Here is a 17,211-nt window from a genome sequence, read left to right as displayed (position 1 = left end):
CTGTCAACCACAAAATTTCCCTGAGGACCTGAGTACTTGTAAAATGTTGCCTGGATTTAAACCGACTCTTGTTCTCACTAAGTATGCAGCCTTGTGGTGTGCTAACTAATGTGGGGCTGGAGATAGGGCTTTTCTGCTCTTGGCAGGAAGTCTGAGTTTGGTTCCCAGCACCCATATCAGACTGCTCATAGACGTTATCTCTATAAAAGTGTATGGGGTGGGTTGTGAGCCTGCAGTGCCCTCAGAGACTCAGAATACTTCTTCCCATTGCAACCGGAGCTAGATATAAATAATAAATAAATAAACAACAAACAAACCCACCTAGCCAATTAATTGCTCTCATTTAAACTTAAAGGAACAAATAATACTCCTAAGTACTGTCAGCAGCAACCTGTCTTTCAACACTAAAAATGTCAGAGAAAAACATGAACACCGTCTCCCTTCCACTACCACAAGTTTAACGCTCACAATTTTCAGTGTAAGAACTAGATATATCCTCCCTTCATGGTAAAGCGTGATCAAATGACTAAGGGTAATGCCATCCTGCCCCATCTCCAATATCCACTTCCCCCTTGGCAACGCTTCAGGTCTGTCCATGACCTTGGTAATGTATGACATAGTGTCTGGAAGATACATCTAAGCCTTGCAAAAAAAGCAGATGTTACCAGGCCACTCTAAATCCCTCACTAATATAATTCCCTCCCCGATAGCACTGATGTAATTATGCTTTTGTCTTTTAAAACACCGTACTCTTGAGCTTGGACACTAAGAGACTTTGCAGAGGCAGGAACTCAATCTTACTATTAATAAAAAAAGGACAAAAGCCAGGTGGTGGTAGTGCACGCTTTTAATCCCAGCACTTGAGAGGTAGGCGGATCCCTGAGTTCAAGGACAGACTAGTCTACAATGAGACTTCCAGGACAGCCAGGGCTCTTGCACAAAGAAACCCTGACTCGGGAGAAAAAAACAACAACAACAACAAAAAAAAAAAAACCTAAAAAACAAGAACCAAAAAAAAAAAAAAAAAAAAAACCAGGCTGGGCAGTGGTGGTGCACACCTTTAATCCCAGCACTCAGGAGGCAGAGGCAGGCGGATCTCTGTGAGTTCGAGGCCAGCCTGGGCTACAGAGTGATTTTCAGGACAGGCTCCAAAGCTACACAGAGAAACCCTGTCTCAACCCTCCCCCCCAAAAAAACCCAAAACCCAAAACCCAAGAAAACAAACAACAAAGAAATTAATATGCTGTCCAAAGATCTGCAAAAAGGAAACTAGATATGGGTAAGATGAGAGATAACTGGTCTAAATTAGAAAGAACTTCCATCATAGTAATGAAGATGGACGCACCAGTTGAAATATTCCTGTATATTACAACACTTAGAACTGTTAATGTATTATAATTACTGGTGCTGAGATATGACCCTATCCAGGCAGGTCTCCAATTTATTATGTGGAAGAGGATGACTATGAATGCATGAGCCTTCTGCTTCTACCTCCCTCGTATCTGAACTACAGTTGTGCACTCCACATGTGGTGGCTCACACACAAATATCCTTAACTGTATGTAGTTCCAGGGTATCCGATGCCCTTTTCTGACTTCCTTAGGGGCCAGGCATGCATGTGGTGCACATACATACACTTGAGCAAAAACACTCAGCACACAGAGTTAAAGTTACAACTCATCTTTTTACTTATTTTTTCAGTGCTGATTTGAACCCAGTAACTTGAACAGGCTAGGTATGTATTCTACTACTAACCTACAGTCCACTCTATCCCCTTTTAATTTTTGTTTATGCTTTACAAAAACCAAACAAATAAATTTCATAGCCTTGATCTATGGGTACTCTGTATGTAGACCACCTCTGCTCTGCTTTCCACACGTTTACAAACTGGAGACCACTTATTTTGAACAAATCAGTAGAAGTGTCACTCGGGTTATTTCTAATGGTAAGTATTTAAACTTATAAGTAAATTTAGAGAGGTGGTATGTAATACAACCTAAGTTTTGGAGACACTGAAAACATGATCAAGTTGCTGGATGTAGGAAAGAACTCAGAAGCTAAAAAGCCTAGATATGTATTACCCAGATTCAGTTAAATAGATCATAAAAAGTGTTAAAAAACTGTGTTCACTGTCAACACATGACTACAGGAAGTTACAGTCACTGGTAAAACCCTAACTGCTGCTAAGCACACCACGAAGTAAAATACGGAAGACACTTAGTGTGAGATCTCTTTCTTTAAACCAGAAACATCAGGGGAGAGCGCGAACGCAGTCCCCCACTACCACAAATTATGCAGTCGAGTTTCCCGCATTTGGGGAAATCGCAGGGGTCAGCACATCCGGAGTGCAATGGATAAGCCTCGCCCTGGGAAAACCACCTTCGTGATCATGGTATCTCCCCTGCCAGGTAAGTATGAGTTGAAGCAGCACATAGCCTGAACTGCCTGGTGTGCGTTCCATTTTAAAGATACGGTGCAAACTTAAGCCCTCATTAAAAATCTCTATGTCGTTATACACAGTAGGTTCCAACATTCAGAAACTCTTAGGAGGATTGGCAGTCTTGTAATCTCCCCAAAACTACACTCCAAAACACCACAAATGTGGAAGCAGCAGCTTTTCCCAGTCTGCTCCTAAATTCTCAATTTACATAGTACCGCCTCCATTAGTGACTCACTTCCCCATACCGGAACTGCCTCTCCGTCAGCACGCCAATACCAATGAGCCCATTAGGTGGTAGTTGGCTGTGCCTTTTGTTTGGTAGCCTCCTAGAACACTTCAGGGATTTTCTTTCATGAACATAGGAATCAGATGCATAGCTTAGTGTGACTCAAGATTAAGAGTAACAACAAAAACAAGCTGCAACGATAGAGCAGGCAGGGACCATTCGTTCTTTTACATATAACAATAAATTTAATCTTTGCAAGCCACGAGGCTGTTACTATCATCCCCCATCTTTACAGATGTGGAAACCGGTACAGAGTGGTTAGCTTTCAATGCATATTATTTGCGGACAGTCTTATGCTGCCTGACAAATTGTAAAAATGTTCAGACTGATGGTTCATGAACAGTTAGGGTGCTTGCCTTCAAGCCTGACAAATGGGGTTTGATTGCAGAGACCTACCTGGTCGGAGAACAGACTTTCACAAGTTTGATTTGTTTGCTTGTTTGAAAGACTTGCTCTGTAGTCCTAGGATGATGGCCTCAAACTTACGACAACCCAATCGCTTCAGCCCCCCAGAGTGCTAGGATTATTATAAGTTGTGCACCAGCATACCCAGCTTGAGGCACACCTTAAAGACTGAGAAGGCATTGTATATTATTTCTGAAAGAACAAAAGCTCTGGAAAGAATGAAAGGATGACCAGGATTTGAGTGTAAGAAGAAAGTGCTTTTTAAGTACTGTTTAGGGCTGGAGAGAGGGCTCAGAGGTTAAGGCTGCTCTTCCAGAGGTCCTGAGTTCAATTCCCAGCACCCACATGGTGGCTCACAGCCATCTGTAATGAGATCTGGTGCCCTCTTCTGTATACATAATAAATAAATAAATCTTTAAAAAGTATTGTTTAATCATTACTTAATCTATTGTATAATTAAAATAAATGTTAAAGAAAAAAGAAAAAGTGGGAATACGCTCATTGTAGGCCAAGAGAAATATGTCTTACCTACATACTACACACACTTGGTCTTAAAGCTAAGGAGGAGTATCTGTTTACAGGCTACTGGCTCACGAATGAAAAGGACGCTGGATGCCAGTCTACAGCTTAGACTGGCTGTGAAGGTTTCCCTGGAGGAGAATGAAAGGACTCTGGTTACAGTACTGAACACGGTTTAGATGCAGAAGTGAAATAAAGACCTGTCAGGGATTAGCTAGAGAAAAGGGGAGACCTATAGCATAGGCTCCTGGGTTCAGAAGCGTTCCACAAATACCTGATTTAATATTCTGCTATTAGTCCTTTTCTTTTCTCATTACGTAGCTCAGGCTCTGTCTTAAACTGGAGATCCTCTTGCCTCAGCTTCCCAAATCCCAAGATTACAGGATTACAGGTGTGACACCAGGCATATAGATATAGATATATACGTTATATGTATGTTTTATATGTATGTATTTTTTGCTTTTTTTGGCCTCTCAAGCATAGTAAGTCTAAATGACATATTAACCATCACAGTACATGACTATTTTCTTTTAAAAAGCTTGAATGAGGGGTTTCTAACACCCATGTCAGGACATTCACAACCACATGTAACTCCAAATCCAAGGGATCCAACACTATTGTGGCTTCTGTGGGCACCTGTACGCACATGTGCACATCTCACACACAGAGTCTCACATATACACATAGTTAAAAAATTTTAAAGTACAAACCAATAATGTATTATTATACACCAACTAGGATGACTACAATCCATAAAAGTGGGCCTTGGAATTTAAATCAGTGGTAGAATGCTTATCTAGTACTCACTGGGCTGTGGATTTGATCCTCAACACTACACATATAAAAGTATCTGGTAATATCAAATGCTGGCAGGACAGATATATGGCCAACTGCTTTAATCCCAGTACCAGGGAGGCAGAGGCAAAACCAGAATGGTCTATAAATCAAGTTTCAGGCCAGCCAGGGCTACTTAATGAGACCTGTCTCAAAATAAATAAATAAATGCTGGCAAGGATGTAGAGAAACAGAAACTTAGGTTTTGCTGGTGAGAATGTAAAACAGTAGTCATTTTGAAAAAAAAAAAAAGCTCAATAGTTTCTGAAAAAGTTATATACTTCCAAATAATGTAGTCATTCCTACATATTTTCTCAAGAGAAATAGGGACCATGTTTATAGAATGACACGTATGCATATTAAATTATTTATTTAATTTTATTTTTAGAACTATTTGTATAGCCCAAACAGGCCAGGCATTTAAAAGGAGCCCTATTTTCGTCCAGTATGTAATATTCAGTAATAAAAAGAAACTATCTGTACAGTATAGTAGCACAGTCCTTTAATTCCTTGCATTCAGGAGGCAGAGAGACAGGAGGATCCCTCTGAGTCCAAGGCCAGCCTGGTCTACATAATGAGTTCCTAGTCAGCTGGGGCTACATGGTAAAACTCTTGTCTAAAAGAAGGAACTAGCAACACAGGTGACATCATGCACAAACTTCAAAATATACTAAGTGAAAGGAACTGTACAGACTACAAAGTACACGATGATTGTGTTTTATACACAATATTAGGAAAGGCAGATATACACACAAGTCACCAAACCATACACTATGTAGAGGCTGAGCATAGTTCTGTGGCACAGCAATTACTTTTTTTTCCAAAGCAATTGTTTTTTTTTCAAAACAGGGCTTCTCTATGTAGCTTTGGTTGTCCTGAAACTTGCTCTGTAGACCAGGGTGGCTTCAAACTCAGAGATCCACCTGCCTCTGCCTTCCGAGTGTTGGCATTAAAGGCGTGTGCCATCACTGCCTGGCTACAGAGCAATTGCTTAACATTCATAACGCCCTCGGTTTGAGAACCAACACTGCAAAAATAAAGTAAAAATAAAACAAATACATCATCCCTACACACATATATACACCTATAATCCCAGCACTTGAAAGGTTGAGGCAAGAAATCAAGATGTCAGGGTCATCCTCTACTACAAAGCAAGTTCAAGGTCAGCCTAGGCTATATGAGCCCTTGTATCAAAACAAAAACAGGGAACATTGTGATATCAGAACTCAGCTAATAAAGGTGCCTGTCACCAAGCCTAATGATATGAGTTTGATCCCTGAGACCTACATGGTAGAAGAGAACTGATTCCTGAAAGTTGACTTATGATTTCCATGTGTGCACCACAACACACATACAACTAACTATACATATGAAATTTTAATTTTTATATGTATGAATGTTTTGTCTACATGTATAATATGTACACCATGAGTGTGCCTTATGTTTGAAGAGGCCAAAAGAGGAGGTCAGATTCCCTAGAACTACAGTTACAGATCATTGGGAGACACCATGTAAGTGTTAGGAACCGAGTATGGGTCTTCTGAGAGAGCAGCAAACATTCCTACCGATAAGCCATCTCTCCAGGCCCAAATTAAAAACTTGTTTCTTTCTATCTCTTTATCTATCTCTACCTATCGATCTACATGTCTGTCTATCCATTCATCCACCCACCCATCCATCTATATAATGTGTATGTGTGTATTGGCTACATATATGTCTATGCACCCACATACATGCCTGGTGCCATGGAAGCTAGTTGAGGTGGTCAGATCCTCTGGAATTGGAGTTAAGATGGTTGTGAGCAGCCATGTGAGTACTGGGAATTTGGGTCCTCTGGAAAAGAAGCCAGTGCTCTTAACCATTAAGCTATCTTTCCAGCTTCTGTTGTACATTTTTAATCCTTCCCTGTTTTAGTAACAACTAGGCCAGGCACAATGGCACACACCTTTAATCCTAGCACTTTTAAGGTAAAGGCAGGCAGATCTCTGTTCGAGGCCAGCCTTATCTACATATCCAGTTCCAGGTTAGCCAGGGCTACATAGTAGGACCCTATCTCAAAAGAACAACAATAAAAATCAACACCTAATAAACAAAAAACATCCTCACAACTTTCAAACTAACATTTTGGCTTCTGACTTTACCACTCATGTGCACCCACATGTGTACACATACACATATACACAAAGAAACTATTTTCTGGGGCTGGAGAGATGGCTTAGCAGTTAAGAGCACTTGAGTGCTCTTCCAGAAGTCCTGAGTTCATCAATTCCTAGCAACCACATGGTTGCTCACAACCATCTATAATGGGATCAGATTCCTTCTGGTGTGCATGAAGACAAGAGCACTCACATACATTAAATATATGAATAGATAAATCTTCTTTAAAAAGAGTGAAAAAGAAAGGAACTATGTTCTCTCTTGGTCTGAGAACATAGTTCAGTAGGCAGAATCTTTGCTTGCCTAGCATGCCATCAGTTTGATCTCCAGTACTGTGTATAGTGGTGTCTTCCTATATTCTCAGAACTCAGTACTCAGGAAGGGTCATCATTGACTACACCCTGTGTGTAGTGTGAGGCCACCCTGTTCTAGAAGACATCCCTAATCTCAGGCAACATTACCCAGGGATGGGGTGACTGTGCTGGACTCTTCCCGAGCTCTTGGAAGGAATCTCCGTACTCCCCTCCCTCCCTCATTCTCATCTCTCACCATCTCTCTCCCAATCCCGCCACTCTCTTCTCCATTAGCCATGCCACAAACCAAGGAGCACTGTGGTGGGTTTTGGTCAAAGATCACCTTGAATGAGCTCTCCTACCATTTGTACCTGCATCAGAAGGGTTGGAAAACCAGGCAGACAAACTCTTCCCCTCTGGTTTATTGTTTGAGGATGTCCTCAAATCCTTTCCAGATTCCCATTTGATTTTAGTGAAGATGGGTTACCACTCTTCTCTCTCTCTCTCTCTCTCTCTCTCTCTCTCTCTCTCTCTCTCTTTTGAGACAGGGTGTCACTACGTAGCTTTGACTGTCCTGGAACTTCCTACATAGACTAAGCTGGCCTCAAACTTACAGAGATCTGCCTGCCTCTGTGCACCGGAGGACCAAGATTAAAGGCATCGGCCACACACCCACTCTCTTCTTAAAGTTTCATACAATTGTTGAGCTTCAAAAGTGTATTCTGTAACCTGGGCTGGGCAAGTAAATTGGTTGGTAAGCCTTTTTCCCCAGCTTCACAAATACGCATTCTTAAAAACCATGAATGTGAAGGGCTGGGGATTTAGCTCAGTGGTAGAGTGCTTGCCTAGCAAGTGTAAGGCCCTGGGTTCGATCCTCAGCTAAAAAAATAAAAACAAACAAACAAACAAACAAAAACTATGAATGTGGCAAGTGTGTGGAAACACACGTCTTTAATTAAGACCAGCATTTAGGAGACTGCTGTCACATGAAGGGGAGCTGTCACTAAACCGCTTCTGCATCAACTTCCCAAGTTTGGGTCAAACTACCCTACATTAGCAAAACAAAGTCCCCGACAGCTTCCGATGCTAAACACTACATTACATAGAGCACTAACAGAGCTGTTCTCTACCACAAATCACACAGTCAAGTTTCCAGCATTTGGGAAAACCACAGAGGTCAGCACATCTGGAGTGCACTGGGTGAGCCTTACTCTGGGAAAACCACCTCCATGGTATACCAGTTAGGTAAGTAGCGGTTACTGGTTACCCAGCATATCACCATCAGATTCTAAACACGTTACACATATTGTCTCTTCTTCCTACTGTTATTCTATTACTTAGGGCACGAAAGCCTTTTCCAATTATAAAAGCTGAACTAAACTTTGAATACTGTTGTATTTTCAGAATCCTAAAAATGTATGAGGTTTTTGTTGATATGGCAAGCGGAATGACCCATTAAAAAATACCCTTGTCAGGGAATCTGTTAACTTGTCTTTTCCATCTCTGCAAAAAGGATTTTGCAGGTGTGATTAAGTATTTTGGATGGGGAGATTATCCTGGATTACCCAGGTGAGTCTAAAGTAAATCACACAGCACACAAAAGTGCAGAGAACAACAGAGGTAACAACAGAAGTCAGAGACAAGACACTAAATTGCTTAGCATACTTGAAAGGTGGAAGAGGGGCCGATTTAAGGAATGTGGAGGCCTCTGGAAGCTTGGAAGGTTAAGGCAGTAAGTCTCCTGGAATACAGCCCGACTTTTCGGCTGTAGGATGACATTCAAGTGAACTACAATACTGCTATCCTTACAACCCACCACAGGTGTGATAAATTTACATCAATTCAGCCTGTGGTAATCTTTTGTAGGAATAATGCCAAACTGTAGGATTGGCCTGAGAACATATCTGTAGAGCATGTTCTTAATTGCTAAGAGGTGTGGGAGGGACCAGGACCCTGTGGGTAATACCATGGGTAAGCAAGTACGTATGGACTATATAAGAAAAGATCATGAACTGGGAGCAAGTCATGAAACAGTTCCTGCTCTGTGATTTTCTTCAGTGCTGGACTGTAACTTGTAAGACAAAACAAGCTCTTTCCTCACCATGTTCTTCTTGGTCACAGTGCTTATCACAGCAACAAAAAATCAAACTAGGACAGACTTCTGCAATCGTAGGGCAAAGAATTCCAAACCACAATACCCAAGCAGCAGTATTTTACACATTAGGTCACCAAATATGAAGAACTATAGGCCTACAGAGCTGGGGTTGTAGCTCAACTTTAGAATGCTTGCCTAGTATGTATGCATAACACTGTGAGTTTGATTCTCAGCATGGGGTGTGATGGCACATGCCTGTAATTCCACTACTCAGGAGGTGGAGGCAGGAGGATCAGAAGTTCAAGTTCATCCTCAGCTACAAAGCTGAGTCTGGGCTGCCTGAGACAAAAAGGTGGGAGGGAGAGGGAGGGGAGAGAGCAGGGGAGAATGAGTATGAATAAAGGTTGATAGTATAAATGACGAGGAGCTACTGAGTGTATCTAAATATTCCACACCCCTTCTACTGGATTTCCTAGTACCACTGCTGATGCTACTGAAATAAAACTGAAAGGCAAAGATGATCTCTATAGATTAAAAGCTGAAAAACATAAAATAGTTCTTCTCTTCAAAGGTTTGGTGCTAATTATGTGATTTCTGGTGTGTTTCATTATGTTGTATCTTCATAACTTGAATGAGCAAATGTGAAAAGAGGACATGGCCAAACTACATTTGAAAGTCCAGTGTGTGCACGGCTAAAATGTACAGTAAGTGGGCCTGTCGTGGCAGCACATGCCTTTAGCCCTAGCTTCTGGCCTGCTTGCCCTCACTACCATGCTGCTGATGCATTCCTTCACTGGTGTTACAACCTTCCTTCAGGATTCCAACATAGACTGAAGATCAACTGAGATGTACGTCTAGCCTTGTAGACTAAAACACTACACAGTTCTTGTCTTTTCTCTCAGTAGACAACCACTGTTGAGCCAGTTAGATTACAGTCTGTAGGCCACTCTAATAAATCACCTTTTAATAGAGACGTATTCTACTAGTGCTGTTCCTCTAGAGAATTCAAATACAAAGATAAGCAGTATTCTTCAATAGTCTCTTAAGAAAACACCAGAATCACCCTATTTCCCAAGTCATTTTATTTACAGAATTCTGCCGGCATTCTTTCCTCTGCCCAAACAACTTAGCTAAAGTTTTTGTTTGTTTGTTTGTTTGTTTGTTTGCTTTCTTTTCTTCCGGAGACAGGGTTTCTCTGTGTAGCTTTGCGCCTTTCCTGGAGCTCGCTCTGTAGACCAGGCTGGCCTCGAACTCACAGAGATCCGCCTGCCTCTGCCTCCCAAGTGCTGGGATTACAGGCATGCGCCACCACCACCCGGCTTAGCTAAAGTTTTATATCTTAGAGAGAGAGAGAGAGAGAGAGAGAGAGAGAGAGAGAGAGAGAGAGGGAGAGAGAGAGAGGGAGAAACACGACAGGCTTGGTAAGGCTTGCCTTTAATCCCAGCATTCGGGAGGCAGAGGCAGGCGGATCTCTGAGTTCAAGCCCAGTCTGGTCTACTGAGCAAGGACAATCAGGGCTACGCAGAGAAATCCTGTTTCCAAAAACCAAAAATAAATAAATAAATAAATAAATAAAAATTAAAAATAATTAAAAAAATATATAGAGGATGGTTGTGGCACAAGCCTTTAGTCCCAGCACTCAGGAGTCAGAGGCAGGTAGATCTCTGTGAGTTTGAGGCCAGTCTGGTCTATAGAGCGTGTTCCAGGACAACCAGGGCTATTACACAAAAGTAACCCTGTCTAAAAAACAAAAAACAAAGAGAGAGAGAGAGTGAGTGAGTGAGTGAGAGAGAGAGAGAGAGAGAGAGAGAGAGAGATTAAAAACAGAGCCAGTGAGTGTAGGACTCACTACCAAGCTGAGAGAGGCAAGGTTTCCCCCACCTTGTCAGCTGGAGCCACTTTGATTTAATGAGTATGTGTGTGAAACAATGCTTTTAAAAAATGTGTATGGATGCTGGATCTGCTGGAAGAGCAGTCAGTGCTCTTCACTAATGAGTCATCTCTCTATCCTAACAATGCTGTTTTAAATATCTTACTAAAACTAGGAAGTGGCCAGGCAGTGGTGGCACACGTCTTTAATCTCAGCACTTTTGAGGCAGAGGCTGATCTCTGTGAATCTGAGGCCAGCCTGGTCTACAGAGTAAGTTACAGGACAGTTAGGACTGTTACATACAGAAAACTTGTCTTGGAAAGTCAAAAGCCAATGAAACAAAAAACAAAAACTAAGACGTGACAGGGCTGGATCGATGGCTCAGCAGTTAAGATTGCTCTTCCAGAGGATCAGGGTTCAGTTCCCAGCCCCTATATGGCAGCTCACAACTGTCTGTGACTCCAGTTCCAGGGGATCCCACACCCATGCACATAAAATAAAGTAAAAAACGAACAAACAACAAAATAACAACAACAACAACCTCTAAGAAGTGACAACTGAAAACAGAGACGTCTGACAGGAGAGGGAAAGAAGGGACCCAGGGAAGGAATTCTATGATGGAAACAGGGAGTGTTCTCATCTTTTTCTCTTTTCCTTTCAAGATGGAATCAGGAAGTGTTCTCATCTTTTTCTCTTTTCCTTTCAAGTGCTGGAAATTGAACTCTGGAGCTCCAATGTGCCAGGCAACTGAACTACATTTGACTATTTATCAGCTATTTTATTTTTTATTATTTTTATTTTATTTTTGAGATAGAGTCTCACTAGCCTTGGCTGCCCTGGAACTCACTATATTGAGCAGGCTGGCCTCAAACTCACTCCTGAGTGCTGTATTAAGTGTAAACATACATCTATATGTGCATATATACAATCTATAAATAAAATATCACCTCTCGGACAGTGGTGGCACACACCTTTTTAATCTCAGCACTCAGGAGGCAGAAGCAGGCGGATCTCTGTGAGTTCAAGGCCAGCCTGGTCTACAGAGTGAGTTCCAGGAAAGGCTCCAAAGCTACACAGAGAAATTCTGTCTCGAAAAACCAAAAAACAAAACAACCCCCCCCCCCAAACATCACCTCTCTGGTGTGGAATTAATGCTAGCTAACTGCTTGCTTTGGAAAACACATATACTAACACTGGAATGATACAAAAAAGATTCATGGGGTTAGGGATTTAGCTCAGTGGTAGAGCACTTGCCTAGCAAGCACAAGGCCCTGGGTTAGGTCCTCAGCTCTGGCAAAAAAAAAAAAAAAAAAAAAAAAAAGATTCATATGGCCCCTGTGCAAGGATGGCATGAGAATTTGCAAAGCATTCCATATTAAGAATAATAAAGGGGCTGGAAAGATTACTCAGCAGTTAAGAGCACTGGCTGTTCTTCCAGAGGAACTGGGTTCAATTCCCAGTTCCATGTGGCAGCTCATAACTGTAACTCCAAGATCTGACACTCTCACACAGACATACATGCAGGCAAAATACCAATGCACATAAAACAAAAGTAAATAAATTATTAAAAAAGGGGGGAGGGGGTATTGGAGAGATGGCTCAGAGGTTAAGAGCACTGGCTGCTCTTCAAAGGTCCTGAATTCAATTCCCAGCAACCACATGATGGCTCACAACCATCTGTAATGAGATCTGGTGCCGTCTTCTGGCGTGCAGGCACACATGCAGGCAGAACACTGTATACACAATAAAAAATAAATGTTAAAAAAAGAAAAGAAAAATGTCAAGATAATTTGAAATCTGAACGATGCCTGAAAGGGAAAAAGGAGTTATGTGTGAACTAAGCTATCATTACCCAAATTTTCAAAGCTCAAATACTACTTTTAGAATTTTTCTAACTTGAACTTCTTTATTGTTGATAACATTATTCATTTAATTGTGTGTATGTGTGTGGGCAGGTATGTGCCATGGAACAGTGTGTGTGTGATCAGAGGAAACCTGTGGGAGTCAGTTCTTTCCTTCTACCATGTGATTCCTGAGGACTGAATTCTAGTGTTCAAACTTAGAAACAAGCATCCTACCCAATGACCCATCTTACTGGCCCTAGCATTACCTCATTATTTATTTCTTTATTTATTTGGTATGGAACCTAGCTTTACTTATTTATTATTGGGTATAAAGGTGCTATGATGCTTATGGTAATCAGAGGATTACTTATGGAAGTCTGTTTTCTCTACTTCAATCAGGTAGGTCCTAGGAATCCAACTCAGATTGTCAGGTTTGGCAGAAAGGTCCCTTCCCCAACAAGCTATCTTCCTGGCTCTAACTATACATTTAGTTTTTTACATTACTTAGTGTCTGTGCTTATGAAGTTGCATGCAAGTGCCACAACTGATGTGTGTAGATCAGAGGGCATCAGCTGGTTCTCTCCTTCCACCACGTAGGTCCTGGGGATAGAAATCAGGTCCTCAGGGCTTGACAACAAATGCCTTTATCCACTGAGCTATCACATTGGTTCCCTATTAATATATTTTTCTTTTCTCCTTTTCTTGGTTTGAGACAGGGCTTCTCTGGGCAGTCCCGGAACTCACTCTGTAAACCAGGCTGGCCTTGAACTGAGATTCACATGCCTCTGCCTCCCAAGTGCTGGGATTAAAGGCGTGTACCACCACTGCCTGACTTTATATTTTCTTAAACTGGTAAGATGGCATGGTGGCTGACAACTGTAATTCCAACAGTTGGGAGGCTGAAGTACAAGGACTGCCTCACGTTTGAGACCAGTTTGTACGGCATAGTAAGTTATGGTAGCCTAAGCTACAAAGAACCTGCCTCAAAACCAACCTACCAACAACCAAACACAACAACACCCACACAGTAGTGAGCTAGGCACGGTGATACATATAACCCCACTGTAGTGGACAGCCATCCCAGCATTGGCCTGGAAGTTCCAACCCCCATTGAGGCTTAGGTAATGATCACGCCCACAAGGCGGGGCAGAGGAGGGAGCGGAGGAGGGATCAAGAGGAGAGGTCTCTCTTGGTGCCGGGACCCTGGACACTGGAGGTAGACCGAGCAGAGTTCTCCAGAGAACACCTCCGGACTGCACTATACCTTTGCCAGACCCTGCAACCTACCCCTTCATTTGTAAGTTACCCCACAAAATAAACCTCCCTTTTAACTACGTGGAGTGGCCTTAATAATTTCACCAATACCCCACTACTCCAGAGGTGAAGCAAGAGGATTATAAATTTGAGGCCAGCTTTGGAAACACAGACTATGTCTCAAATTTGAATAAATGGATTGCAGACGTAGCTCAATTGGTAAACCACTTGTCTGTCATCTGTGAGGCTCTGGATCCCAGCACTAGAAAGATTTATTTTGCAATTACATTTTATAGATTTGTTTTCTGAAAAGGGGGGCATGTATGGAGGTCAGAGGGCAACATTCAGGAGTCAGTCTGTTTCCTTTCACCATGGGGGCCTGAAGTTTCAACCAACGGTCACCAGGCTTAGAAACAGGCTCCTGTTATACACTGAACCATCTCTCAGCCCTTTTCTGGGGTTTTGTTTTGCTTTATTTTATTTTTTATTTTTTTGGTTTTTCGAGACAGGGTTTCTCTGTGTAGCTTTGCTCCTTTCCTGGATGTCGCTCTGTAGACCAGGCTGGCCTCAAATGCACAAAGATTCTCCTAGCTCTGTCTCCTGAGTGATGGGATTAAAGGTGCGCATTTTCCTAGTGATTGCTGGGAGAGAGCCCAGCCCATTGTGGGTGGTGCCATCCCTGAGCTGGTGGTCCTGGGTTCTATAAGAAAGCAGGCTGAGCAAGCTATGAGGAGGAAGCCAGTAAGCAGCACTCCTCTATGGCCTCTGCATCAGCTCCTGACTTCAGGTTCCTGCCCTGACTTCCTTTGATGATGAACTGTCATGCCGAAGTGTAAGCCAAATAAACCCTCTCCTCCTCAACTTGTTTTTAGCAATTGTAACCCTAACAAAGACACCACCAAATATGCTAGGCTAGCTGGTCCACAAGCTTCCAGGAGTTTCCTATCTCTACCTCACATCTCAATGTAGAAGCACTAGGATCATACAAGTGCTACTATGCTCAGCTTTAAAAGCATTCTGGAGACTTGAACTTCATGCTTCCATGACACATACTTTACCCACTGAACTATCTTCCCAGCTCTGACTAAGAAAAAAAAGACAAACCTAAAGGGCTGGGGAGATGGCTGAGTGGATAAAAGTGTTTGCAGTCATGCCTGAAGACCTGTATTGGACTTCTGGGACCCACATTGTGGAAGGACAGATTACTGCAAAGACAGACCACTGCAAACTGTCTCTCCAGCACACATCATGATCACTTGTGCCCCCCACTCCCTGTGCACATAGACACACAAATAAATGAGCCAGGCGGTGGTGGTGCACGCCTTTAATCCCAGCACTCAGGAGGCAGAGCCAGGAGGATCTCTGAGTTCGAAGCCAGCCTGGTCTATAGAGCGAGATCCAGGACAGGCACCAAAACTACAGAGAAACCCTGTCTCGAAAAACCAAAAACAGAATTTGGAGATTGCTCAGGATAATAAAAAGGGTTCTAGGTTTAAATTTTAGTTTTAAGAAAACTGTGCTTAAACATCCTCATACTCTTTAAGACATACGCATATTATTTAAACATACACTGCTCAACATGTTGCTTTCTCCCTTAGCATTTAAACACTAATTTGCTGTATTTAAGGAGTTCCTTAAAGTCTGAATAAAAATCCAGGCTAAGAACCATTTTCAAGGGAGAGGTGAGATAGTTCAGCAGGTAATGGGCCTTGTTGCCAAGCCTGGCAACCCGAATTCCATCCCCAGGACCCACAGGATGGAAGCTGAGAACCAACTCCTCTGATCTCCACACTAACACCGTGACTTATGTGCCTGCACATATCCACACAAAAGAAATGTAATAATAAAGAGCTGTGATGGATAAGTAGGGTATGTAAGGGTTTTGTCCTTAATTACGTCATCATCCTGGGACAAGGGCCGGCCTAAACGCGGGAGGACCCTCTGTGTCGTGTGTCTCCCCACCCCCTCTCAATAAAGCTCTAAAAAGGCTAACTGTGGCTCCTTCGGCATGGCCTCCACGGGAGCCCGCCAGCCACAAGCAGTGCCAACACCGCTCTAACCAACAAGGTACAATCAGGGAGAGTTGCATATGCTTGTAATCCACAACTGAGGAGGTATTGTATTTTATTTTGTCTTTTGAGACAGGGTTTCTCCGTTGCCCTGGCTGCCCTGTAACTCACTCTGTAGAGCTGGCTGGCCTGGAACTCAGAGATCAGCCTGCCTCTGCCTCCCGAATGCCGGGATCAAATACGTGCGCCACCGTCGCCTGGCGTGGAAGGTTTATGTAATGTAGGGTACGAGATGATTCATTACATCACCTCCACACCTCCTAGGCAAAGGACCTCTTAAGTCACCTTCCAAACTGCCAATCTCCCCAAAAGTTCTGTTTCGGAAGCGGTCGCTTCCGCCGCTACTAAGGGATGGTCCAGCCCCTCCCTCTTAGGACTCCAGAGGCCTAGGCGGACGACGACCACGAGGACGACCACCGAGACGAGGACGAGGAGACAAGAAGTCATGATCTCTTACTTTTCCAGCTACTTCATACGCTAGGCAGGCCAGCGGACACGAACGCGCTCAGAAACCTCTGGAAACCGCCACGCTCCGAGCGAAGGCCGGGCTCCCCACCCACCGGAAGGCGTGCGTGGGTGGCGTGCGTGGGTGCTCGAGCGCCAACCGCTCCCCACTACCGCCCCCCCCCCCGTGGGGGTGCTGGCCCACAATCCCTCGCGAGGGCGGGAGAAGCGAGGAGGAAGCAAGGGACCGGGCCCAGCTAGCAAGAGCCAAGGGCTCTGTCTATTCCTAGGTGGCGGGCACACAAGAAGCCTCCCACAACACGTCTCTATGGTTGTCACAGCGAGAAACTGGCAACTGACCGGGGTTCGGTGGCTGCTGCTTCAGCTACTTCCACCTGGGGAGGTGATTTCTATTCAAGGCTCGAGGAACCCATGACACGGGCCAGAGCGCGGGGAAGAAACTACTACTGGGCCTCGCTTCTCCAGCCCCGCTTTTTCACTGTCAAGCTATACCCTTGGAAAGGGAACCCCCAAAAGCGCTTCGGCTGAATCACATTGGAAAAACCACGCGGCGCGCGAACACTCGTGGGATTGCCGCCGCCCCCCCCCCCAAGCAAGGCCTCGTGAGGCTAGGCCGCGCGAGCCCCGCCCCTTCCGCTGTGCGCGTGACGTCACACGGCATGGCCCGGGGGTGGGCGGGG

General features: G+C 43.6%; 1 protein-coding gene, 1 non-coding gene and 1 pseudogene across 5 annotated transcripts in view; all 3 read right to left on the bottom strand.

The window, feature by feature from the left end:
- The window catches only part of Tex14 (testis expressed 14, intercellular bridge forming factor), a 127,377-nt gene extending 110,341 nt beyond the window's left edge, over positions 1-17,036 (bottom strand). For 3 of the 4 annotated variants that reach the window (XM_036197549.1, XM_036197551.1, XM_036197554.1), the window contains exon 1: positions 16,524-17,036. The gene's annotated coding sequence lies outside the window, so the exon portion shown is untranslated. The remainder of the gene's footprint in view (positions 1-16,523) is intronic. The other variant, XM_036197550.1, reaches the window with a different exon arrangement.
- On the bottom strand, positions 2,253-2,416 carry LOC118590473. The gene has a single exon (XR_004945774.1). It is a non-coding gene; the product is annotated as a U1 spliceosomal RNA (small nuclear RNA).
- LOC118590556 lies at positions 8,039-8,187 on the bottom strand (annotated as a pseudogene).
- Positions 17,037-17,211: the final 175 nt, after the last annotated feature.

Source organism: Onychomys torridus, chromosome 8 (genome assembly GCF_903995425.1).
Source record: "Onychomys torridus chromosome 8, mOncTor1.1, whole genome shotgun sequence".
Classification (NCBI taxonomy): Eukaryota; Metazoa; Chordata; class Mammalia; order Rodentia; family Cricetidae; genus Onychomys; species Onychomys torridus.
Note: the sequence above shows the minus strand (reverse complement) of the source record. Positions and strands in the feature narration are given on the sequence as shown.